Source organism: Procambarus clarkii, chromosome 51, assembly GCF_040958095.1.
Source record: "Procambarus clarkii isolate CNS0578487 chromosome 51, FALCON_Pclarkii_2.0, whole genome shotgun sequence".
Lineage (NCBI taxonomy): Eukaryota > Metazoa > Arthropoda > Malacostraca > Decapoda > Cambaridae > Procambarus > Procambarus clarkii.
The window spans coordinates 24,138,230-24,161,840 of NC_091200.1; the positions used below are offsets into that span (position 1 = coordinate 24,138,230).

A 23,611-nucleotide genomic window follows, 5' to 3' on the forward strand; every position below is an offset into this window, starting at 1 on the left:
GAGACCTCAAGACACTCTAACTCCACAAGACCCACAGATTCCTAACAGACACAATCGTCCACAATGGACAGCAGCACAAAAGTGCAAGCAAAATTTGCACTTATATTATCAATCCGATGGAGAGTAAATAAATACAGCTGGTTACTACTGTCCTTAGTAATGGACTCTGTGCCAGTTCTCTCCCTCTGGAAGATGTGGGAAATTTTTACCCACCATATCTAATTATCATCTAAGAAATGTATAAATTCTGTATCATATCAAAATCATATCAAATCGTATCAAAATCATATCAGAATCATTATAGATTCATTATACAGTTTGATCCTAGAAGATAATGCCACTTGGATCCTGTATGCCATAGGGCCCTATAGATGCCTACGTGCCTTTGTGCATGATCTCTTATGGATCCAGAAGCTTCTAGAAGGATTTTTTAATTACAAAATTATTGGAACATTGATTCAATATCCGGTAGGGATAAAAATCGAAACCTTAATAAGAATCAGTGGTACTATCAAGTACTACTTATAATCTTTATATCCTATTATATTATAACTTTATATCTTTATATCTAATTATATTATAAACACATCTTATCTCAATCATAAGTCTAGACTGTAAAAATAATCAATCAATATTCATAGAAGACTTCCGTGCTCTGGGAGCATGGGAGGTGATCTGGGGCAGAAGCGCTTACGAGAGCCGAGGGGGATCGCGCGTTTGTTGACAACTGTGAACACATGTGACAGATCCTTAGCGAACATTACCAGCTCAAGGACACCTTATCTAATATCTTTATCACCAGTGAACACTCTCTGGAACTGGGGGAGTACCTGGACAATATCTACAAGGAAAATTCTAGAACATTTATATAAAATAGGAGTGTATAGTGGAGATCACAGTGACACGGTTTCCACCACCTTCATTCCTAATCTTCATCAACTATCATTCTTCTGCAACTGCAGGGACAATCACGTAGCAACGCTACCAGATCAACTTACAGCAAAGCTGTGACATAAAATATCGTGCCTAAACTCAACAAGAAAAAGTTAATCAGTCTGGCACCTTGTCAGACAGGTACCCCGACTGGCAGAGAAGTATATTGAAGGTTATTTTGGTATATGATTGGCCAATTGTATGCTTGTGTGATTTTAATATCCTAAAAATCTGTCTGTCGGTTAAAAAGCGAGGCTACGCCTCATATTTTAGTAAGTTTATTAATATTGTAGAAGAGCAGTAGGTTCTTATCCAAGCACTAGACCTCATGAGTGTCCAGTTGTGTCAGAAAAAGATTGTCGCAATGCATAAATAAAGTCTCATGAGTGTCCATTGTGTGGAAAAGGATTCAGTCAAGCTGACTGTACCCTAATCAAATAAATTGAATATGAATATGTCTGCATATATATTTGAATATATAAATTAAGTTAACAATTGCTTGCTTAGTTAATTTATAAGTTATCATACAAGTTCATTTAATTGAATATAATTTCTAGTACTAAGTTAAGTGCTTAGACTACATATAAAGTCATTTGTTATACTTTTACAATTTAATTTGTTGTTTATAGTATAAGAACCTATTGGCTGATAATAGTTATGGTGCTAGGTTAGACTATGTATGTTTCAATCCCTGATTTAAACAGAGCCAGTGTTCAGTCATATAACTGAATTTATCAAATCTTATCCTTGTATAATATTCAAGCTGATGTGAGATCCCTGTCTACAGGTGGACTGGAACTTATATCAACTAATTCATTCACCCCACCTGTCCCTTACAGCCCACAATCTGTCATTAGGAAAAGAGGAGCTAGGATTTACGACCCTAGCTAGAGATTTTAGGAATTAATTTGCTGACAGTAATTTTTTAATTTAGTTCAGTCCAAGTCTCTAGTAGTCTCCTCATATATCAATCCCAGCAGGTTTTTCCCACAATGCGTCCGACTCTGTCAGAGATCCTGGAATTCGCAAATGTTGTTGATATGTGACGATGAACAGTCAAAGTTCAGGAATTTTAAATATCAATTGACGACCTTGGAATCCAGAAGCTCGGTGATGAGGTAATTGATTTTGAAATTCGTGGATGAATCAACGTTTATGAGGTTTATGGACAGAACTGAGGGTTGTGATTATTAGTTAAGGGGCGATTGTGGCTCAGTGAAGGTCGACGACCTCGGGATAGTACACAACCTATGAAGTTGTGTGTGACACACTATTTTAAATACCTGACAGTTTGTACCCCCTCCTCCTCCACACCTCTACCGTCTCGTCCTCCTCCACACCTCTTCCTTCTCCTCCTCCTCCACACCTCTACCCCCTCCTCCTCCACACCTCTACGCTCTCCTCCTCCACACCTCTTCCCCCTCCTCCTCCACACCTCTACCCCCTCCTCCTCCACACCTCTACCCCCCTCCTCCTCGACACCTCTACCCCCTCCTCCTCCACACCTCTACCCCCTCCTCCTCCACACCTCTACCCCCTCCTCCTCCACACCTCTTCCCCCTCCTCCTACACACCTCTTCCCCCTCCTCCTTCACACCTCTACCCCCTCCTCCTCCACACCTCTACCCCCTCCTCCTCCACACCTCTACCCCCCTCCTCCTCCACACCTCTACCATCTCCTCCTCCACACCTCTTCCCCCCTCCTCCTACACACCTCTTCCCCCTCCTCCTCCTAACCTCTACCCTCTCCTCCTCCACACCTCTACCCCCTCCTCCTCCACACCTCTACCCCCTCCTCCTCCACACCTCTACCCTCTCCTCCTCCACCCCCTCCTCCTCCACACCTCTACCCCTTCCTCCTCCACACCTCTACCCCCTCCTCCTCCACACCTCTTCCCCCCTCCTCCTACACACCTCTTCCCCCTCCTCCTCCACACCTCTACCCCCTCCTCTTCCACACCTCTACCCCCTCCTCCTCAACACCTCTACCCCCTCCTCCTCCACACCTCTACCCCCTCCTCCTCCACACCTCAACCCCCTCCTCCTCCACACCTCTACCCCCTCCTCCTCCTCCACATCCCTACCTCCTCCTCCTCCACACTTCTACCCCCTCCTCCTCCACACCTCTACCCCCCTCCTCCTCCACACCTCTACCATCTCCTCCTCCACACCTCTTCCCCCTCCTCCTACACACCTCTTCCCCCTCCTCCTCCTAACCTCTACCCCCTCCTCCACACCTCTACCCCCTCCTCCTCCACACCTCAACCCCCTCCTCCTCCACACCTCTACCCCCTCCTCCTCCTCCACATCCCTACCTCCTCCTCCTCCACACTTCTACCCCCTCCTCCTCCACACCTCTACCCCCCTCCTCCTCCACACCTCTACCATCACCTCCTCCACACCTCTCCCCCCTCCTCCTACACACCTCTTCCCCCTCCTCCTCCTAACCTCTACCCTCTCCTCCTCCACACCTCTTCCCCCTCCTCCTCCACACCTCTACCCCCTCCTCCTCCACACCTCTACCCTCTCCTCCTCCACACCTCTACCCCCTCCACACCTCTTCCCCCTCCTCCTCCACACCCCTACCCCCTCCTCCTCCACACCTCTACCCCATCCTCCTACACACCTCTTCCCCCTCCTCCTCCACACCTCTACCCTCTCCTCCTCCACACCTCTACCCTCTCCTCCTCCACACCCCTACCCCCTCCACACCTCTTCCCCCTCCTCCTCCACTCCCCTACCCCCTCCTCCTCCACACCTCTACCCCCTCCTCCAACACACCTTTAACCCCTCCTCCTGTTGGAAATTTCCAACACTAATAAACTACTATTGTATTATAATAAATCATTATCATTATATATTAACTACAGTAGTTACTAATTTTACTAACGGTCGTGTCAACATAAATTAACCATTGCATCTGCGTATTAATGCTAGAATTCTCATGAAATCGAGTAGGAACATTGCGCCAGATAATGTCCAGTTAGGCACATTTATTACCAATGGATTAGAGAATTGAATGTGGTTCTCTAAAAATCATCAGTATTCCGTGTAATAATTACTTACGAATAATATAACTCCCAATAATCTAAAACCGAGAGTTATTAACTATAATAGTTATCAAGCAGTAGTTTTATCTGTTACGTGTGAATGCCATGGAGAAAATGAAATCTCCATTTCTCGTTTAACACCGTGAAACGAGAATATGGGAATATTTAAACCCCTATAATTGCAACTCCGTTCTCATTAACGGATTGCATCCATAATTGCGCGGAAAAGAATTATTCATGATTAATAATTTCTGTGGCGAATGCGAGAGACAGGTTGAGGGAGGCGGCGACGCCATTGTGAGAGAGAAGGCATCCCTGGCGTGAAGAGTGGCGAGAAACGTGGTAGTGACTGGGGAATATATCGGCAAGAATTATGCTGATACTCGGTCAACAGTTGATAATTACTCATCCACGTGTTCTACAGTGCCCAGCCAGTTAATAACGCGTCAACAATTGAAGCCAAGACCCGTAATTACACGTACACAGCAGTGAACGTCAGGAACTGGCTGACGCGGTTCCGGCAGACCTCAGTATTCAATAAGCTCATGATAAGTATAGGTTTCTCGTTTGATGCATCATCCTAGATTGTATATTTGTGAGTAGTCTGTCGTTATATAGCGAGGAGACCCAATATACAACGTTAGTACAAGTTTGGCAATTTCCTCCGTTTTCATGAATATTGAAATTAAAACGTAGCCTATTCAAATGCTACTTAATTTTTTCTGATTTCAGCGTGTATGCGAGGAGTCATCAATTTGTTTCTCTTCATTCGTGTTATTCACCTCTAGTTCCTTCTCTGTGGAGATCCTGTGAACACGAGGACGAATGACGAAATGATGTTATAGAAATCGTCTTAAAGCTAAGACCTTTTTCGTACAAATTTATTTTATATGATTTGATTCTTATATAATTCCTGTAGAATCTTTACATTGAATAGATTATTACCAGAAATGATGATTGGTAATTCATGTGTTTGCTCTGACTGTTGCTCAGTAATTATAATCTTTAATATTCACAATTTGAGTTCTCATATTTGAATCTATAGTAGTTTAGATTTATAATATCATTTACTCAGCAATGAACTGAACCACACTAGTTCCTAGATGTATATGAATTTCTAGAAATACCCCCCAATGTAGGTCTTTGAGGCTCTGACTTTAATTAATTAATAATACAGTCCATTCATTATTTCAAGTGATTATCCTTTTAATAATTATCCATAGACACTGGTTCTCTAGTGTTATTCTAATGATCACTTTTATTAGTTTTCCCTCTTTTCTCACAAGTGAGTGGTCCTTCGATTTATTAAATCAAATAAGTAAATAATTGAATATATGAGTCAAGCCCCAGATATCCCACACCTCCTCCTCCTCCTCTTTTCCGAGGGCGTTCTCCAGCTATGGAAATGTGATTGGTGTTCTTCTTCAACACTTTACATCTGGATCTGCGAAGGGAGTTTTTTCCATGAGCTGGACTGCGGCAATGAACATTGTGAAGAGGATCCCCTCGCTGCTGAAAGTGGCACGAAGCACAGTAAAAGTTTTAACAAGAACAGGAGCATACTTGTTTTAGTGCAGGCTGTCTGAGCAAGTGGAGGCTATATGTCAGGATGATCCTGAGGTCCAGGCAAATGTGTTCCTCCGAAGTAGATATCCCGCCGATGATGGGACCCGTGCACAGTGGAGGTAGTGAGACGGTTGGTCTCACTACCATCGGTACCTCGATACCGTGGTGTGTTGTCCTTGTTGATGGTGATTGTGCTGATAAGGCTTTTATGCTTGCTTCGTCATCTGTTACTAGTTGTGTGGCGAATGATTGGGGACGATCGTCAGATATGATTTCTGGGGAGATGGTTGGCAGTGGTGGTGGTGGTTGGGTTGACGTTTCCAGGATGGTAAAATTATTTTATTGCAATTTGGTACTGCATCGCAATGGTAGGAAGATGAGTGTGGAGGCGTTGGTGAAAACCCTAAAGGACGTGTGTGTAGTTGATGGCTGGAGAGGTGAAGTTGGACATCTTTGTGTCCAAAAAGGTGTTTCGCGAGATTGATGTGGATCATGAGGTGGGAAGGTGTGTGCTGTCTCATGGTCACTGAAACGTAGTTTATACAGGGAAGTGTTTCTAACAGTCGATGAAGGGTGTGTTTACATGGATGTCTTTGGTTTGTGGTGATGGAATTTCTGATGTGTTTAGTTTGGAAGAGGGTATAGTGTCCGGGATTACGGATAAGTAAACTGTAGTGGATGGCAGAGAACATGGTATTGACTTGGGTGGTGAGTTCAGTGGTTTGTTGATTAGCTTTGTTGTTGGATTTTATAGTGGCCTTTTGCTGTGCCTTTAAGAATGTGTATAGATTTCTTGATGTCGAAAAAAGGCGACTTCAAATAATCTTAACTGGATCAGTTTTTTTGGCATTTTCATCTTCTTGCTTTGTTAATTCAACAACACAGGGTTAAACATGTGGATCAGATGAAGTTATTGGCTCAGTTGTTTCAGGGTTTTTTCACTCGTTGTCATTCCTTAGAATATCGTTGTTGATTAGGGTGTTGCAAGTTGAGAGGAATGAGGATGGGTATATGTTATTGATATAGCATCGGTTTATGGTAATATGGTTACGATTTTGAAGGTTTATGCTCTATCAGGAAATGTGAAGTGTAAAAATAAAAATAAAAATTGTTGTGGATTTGTTTCCGTTTTTTAAGGTATAGTATGTGATCGTTGGTGCAAAGTGGGGATTTTAATTGTCAACTCTGTGTGTGTGTGCCGCTTGGGATGAAGGTTGTGAATATATTGAGGGCGTTGTGGGAAAAATCCTAGCAGGGAATTAATTGTTTTTTATTCAATTTTTTGATACTTGAGTATTATATTATTATTATGATAAGTAGACTGTATATTTTGATTCAGCCTGCCAGAATCTTATCTCCACATAGTTGGAAGAACCATTGTCATTTATACCACCTTGAAGTGGATAATTGATAAATGGCAATTGTTTACATAATCTTTATAAAATTATACCACATATGGTGGCCTAATCTACTAATATTATGAATACTACTACTCTACAGTTTTAAATAACATGTATAGGCCTTAGCTGAGTGGTTGAATTGGTCTAATTAGGCTAGTTATTATTTTTCCATCAGATTAGGGTGTGCCATGTGCCTCAGGGTGCATAAAATGGCGGGCTAGCACAGAGGTGTTGGTGTACAGGTAGAGTAACAAGAAACATCACTGTTTGTGGGCCAGCTCAGCTTGCAATTATTCCCAATCACATATTACCTGTAAAAAAGTTAAGGCTGTAAGAATTGTTCATTAACAGATAAAGCACAGGTGTGACATGGAATATTTGTGTGTGTAGTAAAAAGTAAACTGACTTTGTTTGTGGTTTTTGTATGCTCATAACCGGCTATCTAGTATTGCATAGTGCACATTACTAATAAAAGAATATAAGGCAGTCGGATACTCAAGTACTCGTGTTGTTGAGGGGTTGCTGTGGCAGTTCACTAGGATAGAGTAAGTTTTCTATCGTGCGTGACGTGTGTCGCAATTCTCAAGGAGCTCTTGTTTCGTGTCTGTGTTTACAAGTTCAGTGATGTACGTGACGCCAGCCTCCCTCCACAGGGATGATGTCCTAAAATGTTTTGCTGGTTCTATTTATGATTTCATTTAACAGTAACAAGGGAGCTAAGCTATACTTTGTTGTGTATTTAATTATATTCAGTCCAAGTGAATACTATTTTATTAAGTTTAAACAGTAGACTGAAGTTTTAAAAGAAATGGGATATAATATTTTACGTGTTGTGTGATGACGTCATGAAATCCCATTCTCTGATTTTTTATGGGGTAACTATAATGTTAACGTGTGTGTCGGATTTCCGACAGTTGTTGGCTAACTTGATTAGAGTGTGTAGTTTTTTGGGATGTGACTCTGGTACCTCCTGGGCTGGTGACATTCACACATCTATCTCACACGAGTGTGACTAGGTTAGATTTGATTAACATTCACAGGTTATCGTGTGAGGTTCGTGAAACACGAATGTTGCCAATCACCTTTATGTATCATTGTTTGGTGCTAGATAGCTTGTCTAGGTTCGGTATGGATAACTATGGACAAAGCTGGTGGAGGCTGAACTGTGGCTATCTGAATAAAAGTAATGTTCTTTGGGAGTTTTGATTGTTGTGCCATTTGCTATGATATAGGAAGAAAGAGTTACATTATGTGTTGGATTGGTGGGACTGTTAAAGTTGAATGTCGGAAGTAACTTCATAGTCATTCGAAACGAGTGACTGGAGATTAGTACAGGATGAACAATGTGTATGATGCAATGTCAATTGAAGCAGTTACACTGTACTGTCGATGCTGGTAGTGAGTGTTTTGATGAAATTTCCTTGCATGAAGAGTGACTAGCGAAATTGAGGCGAAAACTTACCCGGATCTTACATAGAGAGGATTCTGGGAGTTCTTCTTCTAGCATGCCCGGCCTGAAGCTAGGCTTGACTTGTAAGAGTTAGATCTAACAAATTGTTGTTTGAAGCGGCTTGCAGGTCAACATATCTACTACAGTCTGTTTGGTGCGGTACTTCTTACAAAAAACTGTCAATTTTTTTCTGAAATATTCCCACATCTATTCTGGCAATATTTCTTACACTTGCTGTGAGGATAATGAACAACCGTGGACTTCTGATGTTCTTGCAGTGTTCTCTACTTATGCCTGTGGCATCTCTACTGTTCATTGGCTTTATTCTGCATATCCTGCCAAGTCGTTCGCTTCTATATGTCGTTAATTTTCTGTGCAAATTTGTGACTTAACTATCCATGTATTGAAGGGGGAACAGAATATTGAACAGTTCTTAAGGAGGCTTAGCACAAGTGATTTGAACAGCATGAACATTGTGATGGATCCCTGGATGTGACTGTTTTTTAATCCATTCTATCATTTTTCTAGCTGACATAATATTTGTTTCATTATGCTTCCTAAATGTCAGATCGTCAGACATCATCATTCCCAGATCCTTTACATGCTGCTTTCCTACCATGGGTAGGTCTGATTATGTCTTGTTTCAAGTATTTTATTGAAGGTTTTAGTTTTATCTATCCCGAAGTAAATGGAATTCATCACTGGTAAACATCGCGTTATTGTTTGCTGCCCAATCGAAAATATTATTAATATTAGCATGATTTTTTTCAGAGTTTTCAACACAAGAAATTTTCATGCTGAATTTTGTGTCATCTGCAAAAGATGACATGAAGCTGGCATTTGCATTTTTGTCTATAAATATATATTTATTTATTTATTATTATTTATAGAAGGTACGATGGGTTTATGAGAGTACTAGCAGTACCCAGCCACAGCAACCTTCCCTGTCCCCCAGTCCTCCCCACCATTGCCTCCCAACCATTCCCCACTCCACCATCCCCTCTTCCTTCCCACCATGTCCCACTTCCCTGCCCCTTTGTCCTCCCCACCATTCTCCATTCCCCTCATCTCCTCGTCCCCACCATCCCAAACTCCCCCGTCCCCTCGTTATCCCCACCATTGGACTCCCTTGTCCGATGCATTCCCAAATTCAGTCTGGCACGTTAAGTGCCAGACTAGATTAAATAGTTTTAAACTGAAATAAACTGAGGGAGCAGCCACAAGGGTTCAAAAACAACTAGGACCCTTATCCAATAGGTAATTGATCTTCTCAAGTGCTTAGTGCAATGATAAGGGTCGCTCACAAGTTCTCACACCAAATTTAATTTTATATGTGTGGCTATGGATCAGGTTCGAATCCAGAAGCAGGCCTTCATTAAAGTTTGCAAGAACAGTTCAATATGTTGCAACATGTGTGGGACAATAATATTGGAAGGTATTGACATAAAGACACTATTCTTTTGTCAACAATAACCATTTATTCATAAAGAACTAAATCCAATACAAAGCACAACAATCTTGATGTTACATTAATGTTATTCCATGACACTTAACCATTGTGCTGCGCCAACCAAGAAAACTAGGTCAGTGGGAAACAGCGCCAACCGAGAAAACACCTTGTTAACATTTCGTACCCATTCAAAACGCGTGCGTGGTAGATTGTGCACGAAATGGACTCTTGGGACCTCCAGTGAGAGGCAGCCATCTTGGAAAAAAAATCCCAGAATGTCCTTGGGCTGCTGGCTGGGTTAGTACTGAGTTAGCGACCATGGGTGGTGCACGCGCCTCTGGCTCCCAAACACCTGTTCAACTTGGTGCTGAAAAATCGCGCTCTGTCGGTGAAATTCAGATCTTATTGTCTGAAGAACATATGGGTCATGATATTTATGAAGCTTGGCGCAATAAGGACCTAACACAAAGATCGGATGCAAGTGATACAGCACTGATGAGGACGATATATCGAGCGTATTCTGTTGTAGCTCTGAGAGCCACCCTGGCCCACCCATGCCATCTCCAATTTGTATAAATGTACATAGATGAATCGTTTTCTGGGTTCTAGCGATGAAGCATCTGATTCAAGTAGCATAGATGAACAGTGTTAGCAGCTTCCATGGTGGTGTTTTCCATAGATATTTTCTAGAATAACCGAATCTCTTCCGGAATGACTGAGTCTCTTCCAGAATACTTGAATCTCTTCCAGTGAGGCACCTTACAAAGCAATCTTTCCAAGACTTCCTTACAAATTGACCTTTTCCTATAATCTTTTCAATACTATCTTATGCTCTGCAAGCTTGGCTACATACAACCTACAAGTACTAAAGCCAAGGGTGTACGCGAGTGCTTTATTTGCAAGCACACAGAACGAAGAATTAGGAAGCGAATCAAAAATCTATCTGTACCTGGTGCAACAAGAGCGAAGTCGCGCTGTGTACCAGGGACTACTTCGTTGATTATGACTCACTTCCGAGGTACTGAGTGTGTAATACAGTGTGTTACTGTGGAAATAGTGTGTAAAACTGTACATATTGAAATTTTGGTGAATTTTTAACACATAATATTGCGACAATAAACATTTATTTTGGACACATTACTGACACATGTATCACAGTTCCATGGAACATTATGAACGTTCTACGGTACACATATTGTAAAGGAAACAAATATTCATCATATGTGATAAAACAAAACAAATAAAACTGCATTGGAAATACATTGAACAAATAATTGAAAATATATATGTTGCACTTCGCAGTATTGAATGGCACATGTGACCGTCTCCTGAACTTCACCCACAAGCGACCAGCCCATGACGCCCCCTTCTCCACGTCCCCACAGCCAAAGTAAGTGGAATTTTTTATATTTTTTTACATGTACGTGTTCAGGAAAGGGATTTTATCGTTTTACCAAAAGGAAAAGGCAAACACATGATCTTATGCACACAGATTGAATGTCACGATAAACTCGGCGAATCACAGTGCTTAAAGACAGCTATCTAGACAGCAAGTTTAGCAAGAGTCTATCTCCTATGTCACTCTTAGAATGGCAACAGATTCTAATCTGTGCCACTTCAGGCTTATATAATGAAAAACTGAACTACTGAACTACTTGGTAATTAAATATGTTAATTTACTGTCAACCGGAAGGTCATCAGCAAAGGTAATGTACGTTAATCACAATCTTGTATCTCAGACAATCAAATAAATCAAAACAATAATTCGCTATCATAACTACTCAGTCACTCTGACCAATTTAACACTCAGTGAGTAATTGCATTAATTACTGTCAAACGGACACATAATTAATCGAGAACGAATTACGTTACCACAACACTGTCACTCACGACAGCTTGCCAAACAAAACTATGTCACTTCACTTTATGACATTAATTACCCTTAATTACTTTTCACTGAACCCTTAATTACCAAGTAAAGATCACATCAAGTCCTTGTCACGCAGACAAGCAAAACACAGCAACATGTTGCTTCACTACTCAGTGCTAATCTATCACAGTGCACAACATATCACAACACAACACAATCGTAATTAATAATCATAAGAATATTAATCAATAAACACAGTAATTCTTACACAGGGTATGACAACAGATAACCCCTTACCTCTCTTGAATCACTGGTTTTACTTGGATTTAGAAAACACATTCATGGAATTCTCTACACAGATCGGTGTAATACTGAACTGAAAAAATCACTAACAATTGTACCGCTGACTATAACTGAGTTCCCTGGTATATTACATACACAACATTAACTACCTTATCACAGTAGTTCCCTCTAACGTACTGTGGTCGCTTTTTACTGGTGCGTCTTCCTCAACTATGCTTGCTTCACCTAACCACGTGCTCTAGGAAAACGTTCTACCGGAAGTTGACTTAACATCAACCAAAGAAACTTCAGCACCAAATACAGATATATGAGTAATCACTTAGACCGGCCGTCTCAAGCACACTTCTCCCATACATACTGACACTGAATACGGCAGTTGACTGAAGTTCATCCAAACTTCCTCCTCACGTTGTTATAGGAGACCATGTGTAGTGTGACCCGGTGTTGAAACGGGGTGCTGATCAGGTTACCTTACCTTGAGGTAACCTTGAGATGGTTTCGGGGCTTAGAGTATCTGCGGCCCGGTCCTCGACCAGGCCTCCTCAGCACAATGTTTGCTGTTTGGACACTGCCACATGTGATGACGAGTCTGACGCAGCACAGTGTGGCGCGGCAAGGCCAACTGTGCAGGTTCCCTCAACTGACAACACACGCGTGGGAAGACTCCCCACACACGAGAGCATTATTTTATCGCTCACGCGATAGTGAGCTGCCTCTCAGCTCTTGTGAGGAAGAGAGAGTTAGCACACATGGTGCACCGTGTGGCGCTTTACTCTGATGGCAACCTTGTGTTCAAGTTACACGGGCTGGTCCAACGGATTGGGCGGGAATTTCTATGTCCGCCAGAACTGGCTGAAGCCAAACTATTTCCCTAAGTAACGTATTCGCAGCTACTGGGCACAGTCTCTGATCCCTTCAGATTACTGCGTGTCACACTAGGTTGACAGATGGTCACAATATGAGCAGATGCACAATAAAGAAGTCTGCCTTACACTGGGTGTGACCTCGTGGTGAGTTACAGTATATATTCTGCTTCCTTTCACTATTAAATTATCGTAATTCCTATCGCCGCAATCCCAGATTCTGCTTGATGGACCCGCAATGACAGAACAATGATAAATGAGTTACTAACTGTCCCCCTAGACATTATTTCTCGTCGTTTGGTCGAACCACGAGAAAACTTGTCTGACAAACACAGCAACATGGAGCTGAATGTCTACCCAGGGAAGGGCAGGAATGGGCCATGCTTTTCCCCTCTGTTCTAAGAGTTGACCAATCAGCAGCTAGGCCTATGGATGGAATGAGATGCCCCACGAATCACAAGGCTATCTTCAGTCACGTGGTGCCTTGTGACGGTAGTAATGGGAGACCCGGTGTTTACACAAGCGACTAGAACATTTGGTTCTACTACCACCACCAATACCTGTTTCTCCTCTCTCCATACACTTAAATGTTAAATATATAACAATGGCTGCACCTCTTCTCACAGAAAAGCTTCGGTGGCCTCTATAGTCTTACTGAACAGTCCTGGGCCAATCTTCATAGACATCAAACAAGAGATGTCTATGAAGAACTACAGAATCTAGAGTGCAACCTGACGAGCTGCGATCCAACACATAGTCTAAAAGCTAGCTGGTAATTCCTCTTCCCACAGTACAGAACTTACTTACGTGTCACTAAGACATCCATAAGGTAAACTTAAATACGTGTCAGTAAGATATCAATAAGGTTTACAAATTATTTACGTGTCACTAAGACATCCGTAAGGTACACAACTTACCTACGTCCTACTAAGACTCCATAAGGTACACAACTTACCTACGTGCCACTAAGACTCCATAAAGTACACAACTTACCTATGAATCACTAAGACTCCATAAGATACACAACTTACCAATGAATCACTAAGACTCCATAAGGTACACAACTTACCTATGAATCACTAAGACTCATAAGGTACACAACTTACCTATGAATCTCTAAGACTCCATAAGGTACACAACTTACCTATGAATCACTAAGACTCCATAAGGTACACAACTTACCTATGAATCACTAAGACTCCATAAGGTACACAACTTACCTATGAATCACTAAGACTCCATAAGGTACACAACTTACCTATGAATCACTAAGACTCCATAAGGTACACAACTTACCTATGAATCACTAAGACTCCATAAGGTACATAACTTACCTATGAATCACTAAGACTCCATAAGGTACACAACTTACCTATGAATCACTAAGACTCCATAAGGTACACAACTTACCTATGAATCACTAAGACTCCATAAGGGGGCCTCTCACATAAATATGCAATAAATGAAAAGTAGTTCGATTTCAATCAAACTTTTTGACGAGTTGTATATAAAAAGGGTTTCATCTAGTCCAAGTCTCAGCAGCGTAGCATAAAAAGGAAGGGGAAAAAAATGAATTATGTGACAAAAATTTTCCAAAATGGTCATTAACGATTATAAAACAAAAGTGTCAACTAAAATCATGTCTAGACTCTCAACTCTCACAATAGCATGTATTTAAAACAAATTATAATTATTTTATTACAACAAAATTTAGTTGAATTTGTTTTATTTTTTTTCTTATTTGTTTATCGGACAATTTGCATGAAACTTATACATCTGACTGCACGTAAGCATATCTATAACGGTGTCAGTTGTGGAGGAAATTGGTTGATGTCAACCTCAGCCACAGATGGCAGCACCTTAGACTTTAATATTTTAATGATTTCTAGTAACATAAACGACTTGAAACTCTTTCATTTTTATTATATTTACAAGAAACTTACACCTTATATGTAACGTTTAAGTCTCTAAAATCTGAGGCCGTTTTGCTTCCCTAAGTTCATTTATTGATTTTATAATAGCAATAAATCCTCAGGAATTTATAATAGCAATGCGAATCCTCAGGGAGTTCCTCTTCGCCGACGACGCAGCGATCACCACACACACAGCAGAAGGCCTGCAGCAGCTACTCAACCGCTTTGCCGCAGCCTGTTCCGCATTCGGCCTGACAATCAACCTGAAGAAGACACAGGTGATGGGACAAGATGTCAATGAGCTACCCTGTATAAATATAGCAGACTATGTGCTGGAGGCAGTCCACGAGTCTGTGTACCTGGGCTCCACAATCTCAGACACCCTTTCCCTGGACACTGAGCTCAACAGGCGTATCGGGAAGGCCGCAACAACACTGGCCAGGCTCACAAAGCGCATTTGGAAAAATGCCAAACTGACAGTACACACCGAGGCACAAATCTACATGGCATGTGTGGTGAGTACACTTCTCTACGGCTCGGAATCCTGAACCCTGCACTCTCGCCAAGAGAGACGACTTAATACCTTTCACATGCGGAACCTGAGACACATCCTTGACATCACATGGAAAGCCACGTCACCAACAACACTGTACTCGAGAGAACAGGAGTCCTTTCAATGTTCACTCTCCTGAAACAGAGACGCATGCGATGGCTGGGACATGTCACACGCATGGTCGATGGCTGCATACAGAAGGACCTCTTGTATGGAGAACTGGCATCAGGAAGGAGACCCACCGGAAGACCTCAGCTGCGTTTCAAAGATGCCTGCAAACGCGACCTCAAGCAGATGAACATCGACATCAACACTTGGGAGGCAGCAGCTGCGGACAGATCTGCCTGGAGATGTAAAGTGCACAAGGGACTCCAGCAATTCGAGGATGAACTGAAGAGGCAGGCGGAGGATAATAAATTTCAGAGGAGGTCTCGACCACTGTCAGACGCACCCGCTTCGGCGTTTATCTGCGCTCGCTGCAGTCGAGACTGTCATTCTCGGGTTGGCCTTCACAGCCACAGCAGGCGCTGCATCCAACTAAACTACGACAACTAGACAACCAGGGCACAACTCCATAACCCCACGGGATTGACGGATGCCTACTAAAAATAGCAATAAACATGATATATTTACATAATTTTTGGGGAGGAACTTTGACTCTTTGCATTAGGAGAACTAAAGATGTTTTGAAAAATTCCCGGCTACAGATCCTATATTATATGCTAATGTGTCAGAAAAGTATCATACAATGATTATATCTAAAAGGTGTGGTTGTTTCAAGTCACGTTGAAATATGTAATATTCGTTAAAAATAAACACAACATAATTAAATCTTCCTTTCTATTTAGGTTGCAGTACTGAAACTTGGAACAAGTGCAGCCCTTTTCATATACAACTATTCAAAAAATTGTGGTTGTCATTGAACAACTTTCATTTTCCTTTCTAATGGCCCCTTATTATATGGTACACAACTTACCTATGTGTCACTGAGACTCCGTAAGGTACACAACTTACCAACGTGTCACTAAGACATCCATAAGGTACACAACTTACCAACGTGTCTCTAAGACATCCATAAGGTACACAACTTACCAACGTGTCTCTAAGACATCCATAAGGTACACAACTTACCTACGTGTCACTAAGACATCCATAAGGTACACAACTTACCAACGTGTCACTAAGACATCCGTAAGGTACACAACTTACCAACGTGTCTCTAAGACATCCGTAAGGTACACAACTTACCAACGTGTCTCTAAGACATCCGTAAGGTACACAACTTACCTACGTGTCACTAAGACATCCATAAGGTACACAACTTACCTACGTGTCACTAAGACATCCATAAGGTACACAACTTACCTACGTGTCACTAAGACATCCATAAGGTACACAACTTACCTACGTGTCACTAAGACATCCATAAGGTACACAACTTACCTACATGTCTCTAAGACATCCGTAAGGTACACAACTTACCTACGTGTCACTAAGACATCCATAAGGTACACAACTTACCTACGTGTCACTAAGACATCCATAAGGTACACAACTTACCTACGTGTCACTAAGACATCCATAAGGTACACAACATACCTACTTCTCAATAAGACATCAATAAGGTACACAACATACCTACTTCTCAATAAGACATCAATAAGGTACACAACATACCTACTTCTCAATAAGACATCAATAAGGTACACAACTTACCAACGTGTCTCTAAGACATCCATAAGGTACACAACTTACCTACGTGTCTCTAAGACACCCATAAGGTACACAACTTACCTACGTGTCACTAAGACATCCATAAGGTACACAACTTACCAACTTATCACTTAGACATCCGTAAAGTACACAACTTTAGCATATCACAAAGTCTCCGCAAAGTTCTTATGTAAATATAACTCCCCTGTGTCACTAAAGACACTGTTTCTGGACTAGATGGTGACAACCTAACAGAAATGTGTTACTGTTAAACACACACCCAACTGTCACTGTCAATGACGTGACTCTCCATGAAGTGTCAAATACTATCCCTCCTGCCCGAGTTGACACCTTAACTCTTCCACAGTCACAATTGATCCAGACACAGAGACAGCTCGTTGCCAGGTATACTCTGAACCAAAATTGGGTTCTTATTACTATTCACCTAAACATATAGTTTCAGTTTACAATATATAACAGGATCCTCTACTCACAATATTTACTCCTTCAACAGTTCTCAGTTATACATACACCCCGACGATGGTGGTGACCCCAGGCAGTGTCGCCTGTGGTGACCCCAGGCAGTGCCGCCCGTGGTGGCCCCAGGCAATGTCGCCCGTGGTGACCCCAGGCAGTGCCGCCTGTGGTGGTCCCAGGCAGTGCCCCCTGTGGTGACCCCAGGCAGTGTCGCCTGTGGTGACCCCAGGCAGTGTCGCCCGTGGAGGCCCCAGGCAATGTCGCCCGTGGTGACCCCAGGCAGTGCCGCCTGTGGTGACCCCAGGCAGTGCCGCCTGTGGTGGCCCCAGGCAGTGCCGCCTGTGGTGACCCCAGGCAGTGTCGCCTGTGGTGACCCCAGGCAGTGCCGCCTGCGGTGACCCCAGGCAGTGCCGCCTGTGGTGACCCCAGGCAATGCCGCCTGTGGTGACCCCAGGCAGTGTCGCCTGTGGTGACCCCAGGCAGTGCCGCCTGTGGTGGCCCCAGGCAGTGCCGCCTGTGGTGACCCCAGGCAGTGTCGCCTGTGGTGACCCCAGGCAGTGTCGCCTGTGGTGACCCCAGGCAGTGTCGCCTGTGGTGACCCCAGGCAGTGCCGCCTGTGGTGACCCCAGGCAGTGCCGCCCGTGGTGACCCCAGGCAGTGCCGCCTGTGGTGACCCCAGGCAGTGTCGCCTGTGGTGACCCCAGGCAGTGTCGCCTGTGGTGACCCCAGGCAGTGTCGCCTGTGGTGACCCCAGGCAGTGTCGCCTGTGGTGACCCCAGGCAGTGTCGCCTGTGGTGACCCCAGGCAGTGTCGCCTGTGGTGACCCCAGGCAGTGCCGCCTGTGGTGACCCCAGGCAGTGCCGCCCGTGGTGACCCCAGGCAGTGCCGCCTGTGGTGACCCCAGGCAGTGTCGCCTGTGGTGACCCCAGGCAGTGTCGCCTGTGGTGACCCCAGGCAGTGTCGCCTGTGGTGACCCCAGGCAGTGTCGCCTGTGGTGACCCCAGGCAGTGTCGCCTATGGTGACCCCAGGCAGTGCCGCCTGCGGTGACCCCAGGCAGTGCCGCCTGTGGTGACCCCAGGCAGTGCCGCCTGCGGTGACCCCAGGCAGTGCCGCCTGCGGTGACCCCAGGCAGTGCCGCCTGCGGTGACCCCAGGCAGTGCCGCCTGTGGTGACCCCAGGCAGTGCCGCCTGCGGTGACCCCAGGCAGTGTCACCTGTGGCTGACCCCAGGCAGTGATGCCTCTGGCTGACCCCAAGCAGTGTCACCTGTGGCTGACCCCAGGCAGTGCCGCCTGTGGTGACCCCAGGCAGTGCCGCCTGTGGTGACCCCAGGCAGTGCCGCCTGTGGTGACCCCAGGCAGTGCCGCCTGTGGTGACCCCAGGCAGTGACGCCTGCGGTGACCCCAGGCAGTGTCACCTGTGGCTGACCCCAGGCAGTGATGCCTCTGGCTGACCCCAAGCAGTGTCACCTGTGGCTGACCCCAGGCAGTGCCGCCTGTGGTGACCCCAGGCAGTGCCGCCTGTGGTGACCCCAGGCAGTGCCGCCTGTGGTGACCCCAGGCAGTGCCGCCTGCGGTGACCCCAGGCAGTGTCGCCTGTGGTGACCCCAGGCAGTGCCGCCTGTGGTGACCCCAGGCAGTGCCGCCTGTGGTGACCCCAGGCAGTGCCGCCTGCGGTGACCCCAGGCAGTGTCGCCTGTGGTGACCCCAGGCAGTGCCGCCTGTGGTGACCCCAGGCAGTGCCGCCTGTGGTGACCCCAGGCAGTGCCGCCTGCGGTGACCCCAGGCAGTGTCGCCTGTGGTGACCCCAGGCAGTGCCGCCTGTGGTGACCCCAGGCAGTGCCGCCTGTGGTGACCCCAGGCAGTGCCGCCTGCGGTGACCCCAGGCAGTGCCGCCTGTGGTGACCCCAGGCAGTGCCGCCTGTGGTGACCCCAGGCAGTGCCGCCTGTGGTGACCCCAGGCAGTGCCGCCTGTGGTGACCCCAGGCAGTGCCGCCTGCGGTGACCCCAGGCAGTGCCGCCTGTGGTGACCCCAGGCAGTGCAACCTGTAGCTGACCCCAGGCAGTGCAACCTGTAGCTGACCCCAGGCAGTGCCACCTGTGGTGACTTACAGTGTTAAAAACACTTTTTTAGAGTATTTTCTAATGAGCAACTTTGAAAATCAGCTGATTACAGATAATGCTAGATAATACACTAAGTGTGTATATATGTTATTACAATTGAGGTATATAATGGTATTTATGAGTAAGATGTAATTGTGTCTTTGACACTGATAAAATTAAGTACTGTGTTTTTTTACACAGAACTGTCACTAGTATGCTATGAATGCTTACTAGGTAATAGATATGGTAGTTTAAGCCACTGCAAACAACTTGTTCACTTAGATATATAGGTATTATAAATATTGGCTGTTAGCTAGGTTAGGCAATAACATGTAAAAATTATTCCAATGCAAAATCAAGACGTTTCTTATGTATTTGCTGGAATAATATTCAATAACCGAAGGACCATGAATGTGGGGAAAACTGCCGGGATTGATATGAGAGGAGAACTACTAGGGACTTGTACTGTACTAAAATTAAAAAAATTATTGTGTGCAAAATTAATTCAACTAAAGTCTCTAGCTAGGGTCGTAAATCCTAGCTCCTCTTTTCCTAATGACAGACTGTGGGCTGTAAGGGGCAGGTGGGGTGAATGAATTAGTTGATTGAAGTTCCATAATCCACCTGCAGGCAATTATCTCACATTAGCTTGTATTGTTTATGCAAGGATAAGATTTTAATAAATTCAGTTCTATGATTGAACACTTGTTCTGTTTAAAGCAGGGATTTAAACATGTACATAGTCCAGCCTAGCACCATTACTATCAACAGCCAATATTGATCACTATAAACACAACAATTTAAATTGTGGAAGTATGATATTAAATAACCTTAAATGTGGTCTAAGTACTAGATTTTATTCAATTATATAAACTTATATTACAAATTAAAGATAACTAAGCAAGTAACTGTTAACTTAATTTATATGTTCGAGTATATATATAGGTATATTCAATTTATATGAAAAGGTTCAGTCAGCTCGACTGAAACTCTTCCCAGCCTAGGGACACTATGAATCTCATGAGAGTCTGGGCTTCTGGAAAAGATTCATGCACTACATTATTAATAAACTTACTGAAATATTAGGCGTTACCTCACTCTATAACCGACAGACTTATTGGTTGACAGTAGACCGACAACAGTCTAGGGTAGTGATCACTCAGTGAACAGGGGAACCCAGGGTGGGGGGGGGGGGGAATCAGGCTTGGGGCGGGGGAGGTGTAGCCAGCCACCACCACTCCCCCATCCCTGAGGCCTTTCCACCTCTTTCCCCTCCAGGGAACCCACCCACCCATACCTCAATCTGTACCCACGGTGTCACACCACCACCACCACCACCTACCCTCCCAATCCATACCAATGAATCAGACCCCTCCACTGTCTCCCATCCGCCTCCCCATCCAGGCACTCCTAACCCCCAGGAGGTCGTCACTCAGGTTTGTTTTGCAGCAATATTAGACCGTATGATAAGATCTCATTCAGTCGTCCACTGAATATTACAAAAGCAGACGGAACTTGAGAAAGCCCTCTGCCAGATTAAGAAGACTCAGGAACAAATCCTCCAAATCCTGCAACTTCAGAGTCTATCAAGTGGAGGTCCTGCAAGCCAGAGCCTGGTGCAAGATGATGCAACACATACTGCCGAGGTACGTCAGCAGACACAACCAGGACACCAGCACATCAGTGCACACAGTAACACCGGTGCACACAGTAACACGAGTGTACACAGTAACACCAGTGCACACAGTAACACCAGTGCACACAGTAACACCAGTGCACACAGTAACGCCAGTACACACAGTAACACCACACACTATGGAATACACGATGACACATGTGAACATAATAATTACACACGTGCAGCTGATGACAAACAACCTCAAAATGGATAATCACAATGAACAACATCTCACTATACTACAATGGAACTGTCATGGAGTTTGCAATAGAATTAATGACATCATACAGTACGTCCATGAACACCAAACTGACGTCATAGTGCTACAGGAGACGATGGTAGGTGATGACTTCAACCCAAGGTTCAGCGGATATCGCAAGTTCTCCCTGCCCTCTGGGGAAAGAAAACGGGGTCTCATCACTTTTGTAAATAACAACATTCTCACACAGATTATTGATGACCTGCACATGGCGGATGAGTTTGAATCACTGGGAGTAACCCTGTACTTGAACAATAATGCTCTACATATAATCAACCTATATGTCCCACAGAGCAAACTTGACCTTGACACACTGCCTGAATTTATTAATGAAGAACCTACCCTGCTGGTCGGTGACCTGAATGCCAGACACCCACACTTTGGTGCCAACTGTCATCAGCCCAATGTCAATGGGCGGAAACTGTCACTCTTTGTCAGGGTAAGTGAAAACCTTAGAGTCCTGGGTGATGAACAGCCAACTCACCTCAGAGGAGGAAAATTAGACTATGCTCTCCTGCTGAATGCACAGGACACGGATGCCAGTACACACATTGTGCACAGTTTATGTAGTGGCCATTGGGCACTGATTACCACCGTCGACATAAGCAAGAGAAGGAAAGAGACAAATAAAAGAAAAAGGTTATCACTCGGACCAGATATGAGGCCGCACTTCATAAACAGGATGAGTGACTGGTTCACGGAATACCAAATCCCAGAAAACATTGACACATTTGTTGATGACCTTAATCACCAAATTGAGAGCTGTCTAAGAGTTCCGCGCCGTACGCCTGGGCGAAGTAACCCTCAGAGGAAGAAAATAAAATGGTATGAGAATGATTACATAAAGATGCTTAACGCAAATGTGCGAAACATGAGTAGAGAGTACCGGATACATCTCACTGAAAGTAACCAAGAGTTGTTTAAAACTGTCTGTCAAGTAGCCAGGAAGGGAGAAGATTAAAGAGCGGGAAAGACAATGGCTTGAGTTCACTAGCTCTATTGGACGGGAAACATCTGCAAGGCAAATGTGGGCAAAAATTCAGATAGCTAAGGGGGGCAGGGCCCGGCCTGCGCCTCACAAAAACCCCCAGGGTAAGGCTGAGGAACTAATTCACAAGTGGAGTGATGCAGCATCCTCCTCCTCTCTCCCTGCAGAAATCAGCAGGGGACAACTCCTGCGACATGATGACAGAAGAATTAGGATAACAAGAGTACTGTCTAGTAATGACGAATATGGGGAACCAATCACAGCCCAAGAAGTAAGGGGCGCTATGAAAAAGGGTAAAAGTACAGCACCTGGTGAAGATGGCGTCATCTACGACGAACTCAATGCACTGTGTGAAGTGTCTGGGAATCCACTACTCCACCTGTTTAACAAGTCATTCCTAAGTGGAGTGTTGCCCACACAATGGAAACACGCAATAATTGTTCCCATACTGAAGCCTAATGACCCTGGTAATTACAGACCTATCAGTCTCGTGTCATGTACTTGCAAGATGCTTGAAACGATCATCCTAAACCACGGCTAGGTACTCTGTATTTGTTGACATCAAAGGAGCCTTTGCCAAAGCACAGGGGATTGCGATCCTGGACGAGCTTGCATGCATGGGTGTCAAGGGGAGACTCATGAAATGGGTTGAAGACTACCTCACAGGAAGGAAAGCCAAGGTTTGCTTCAATGGAGCAGTCTCCAGAACAATGAATATGGAACTCGGGCCCCCCCCCCCCCAAAGCGGAGTCTTAAGCCCTACACTATTCAATGTACTTATGAACGCCATTGCAAATATTGATTTTCCGGAAGGAACACAACAAGTGGGATATGCAGATGATGTCCTAATACAAGCTCCCACCTTGGGAAAAATTGAACAGTCCATTGAACTCCTTGGAAGAAAATGTATTGAGCTCGGTTTCACTCTCTCCACAAACAAGACGAAGGCATACTCCCATCACAAGCGGAGAGCAAATGAAGAACTGCAAATTAGTGGTGTAACACTTGAATGGGTTGACCACTATCGGTACTTTGACGTCACT

At 44.4% G+C, this 23,611-nt stretch overlaps 1 long non-coding RNA gene across 1 annotated transcript in view; it reads right to left on the minus strand.

Annotated features, from left to right (window-relative positions):
• The window catches only part of LOC138351849 (uncharacterized), a 36,267-nt gene extending 23,634 nt beyond the window's left edge, over positions 1 to 12,633 (minus strand). The window contains exon 1 of the long non-coding RNA XR_011222629.1: positions 12,498 to 12,633. This is a non-coding gene — a long non-coding RNA (uncharacterized lncRNA). The remainder of the gene's footprint in view (positions 1 to 12,497) is intronic.
• Between the last annotated feature and the right edge of the window lie 10,978 nt (positions 12,634 to 23,611).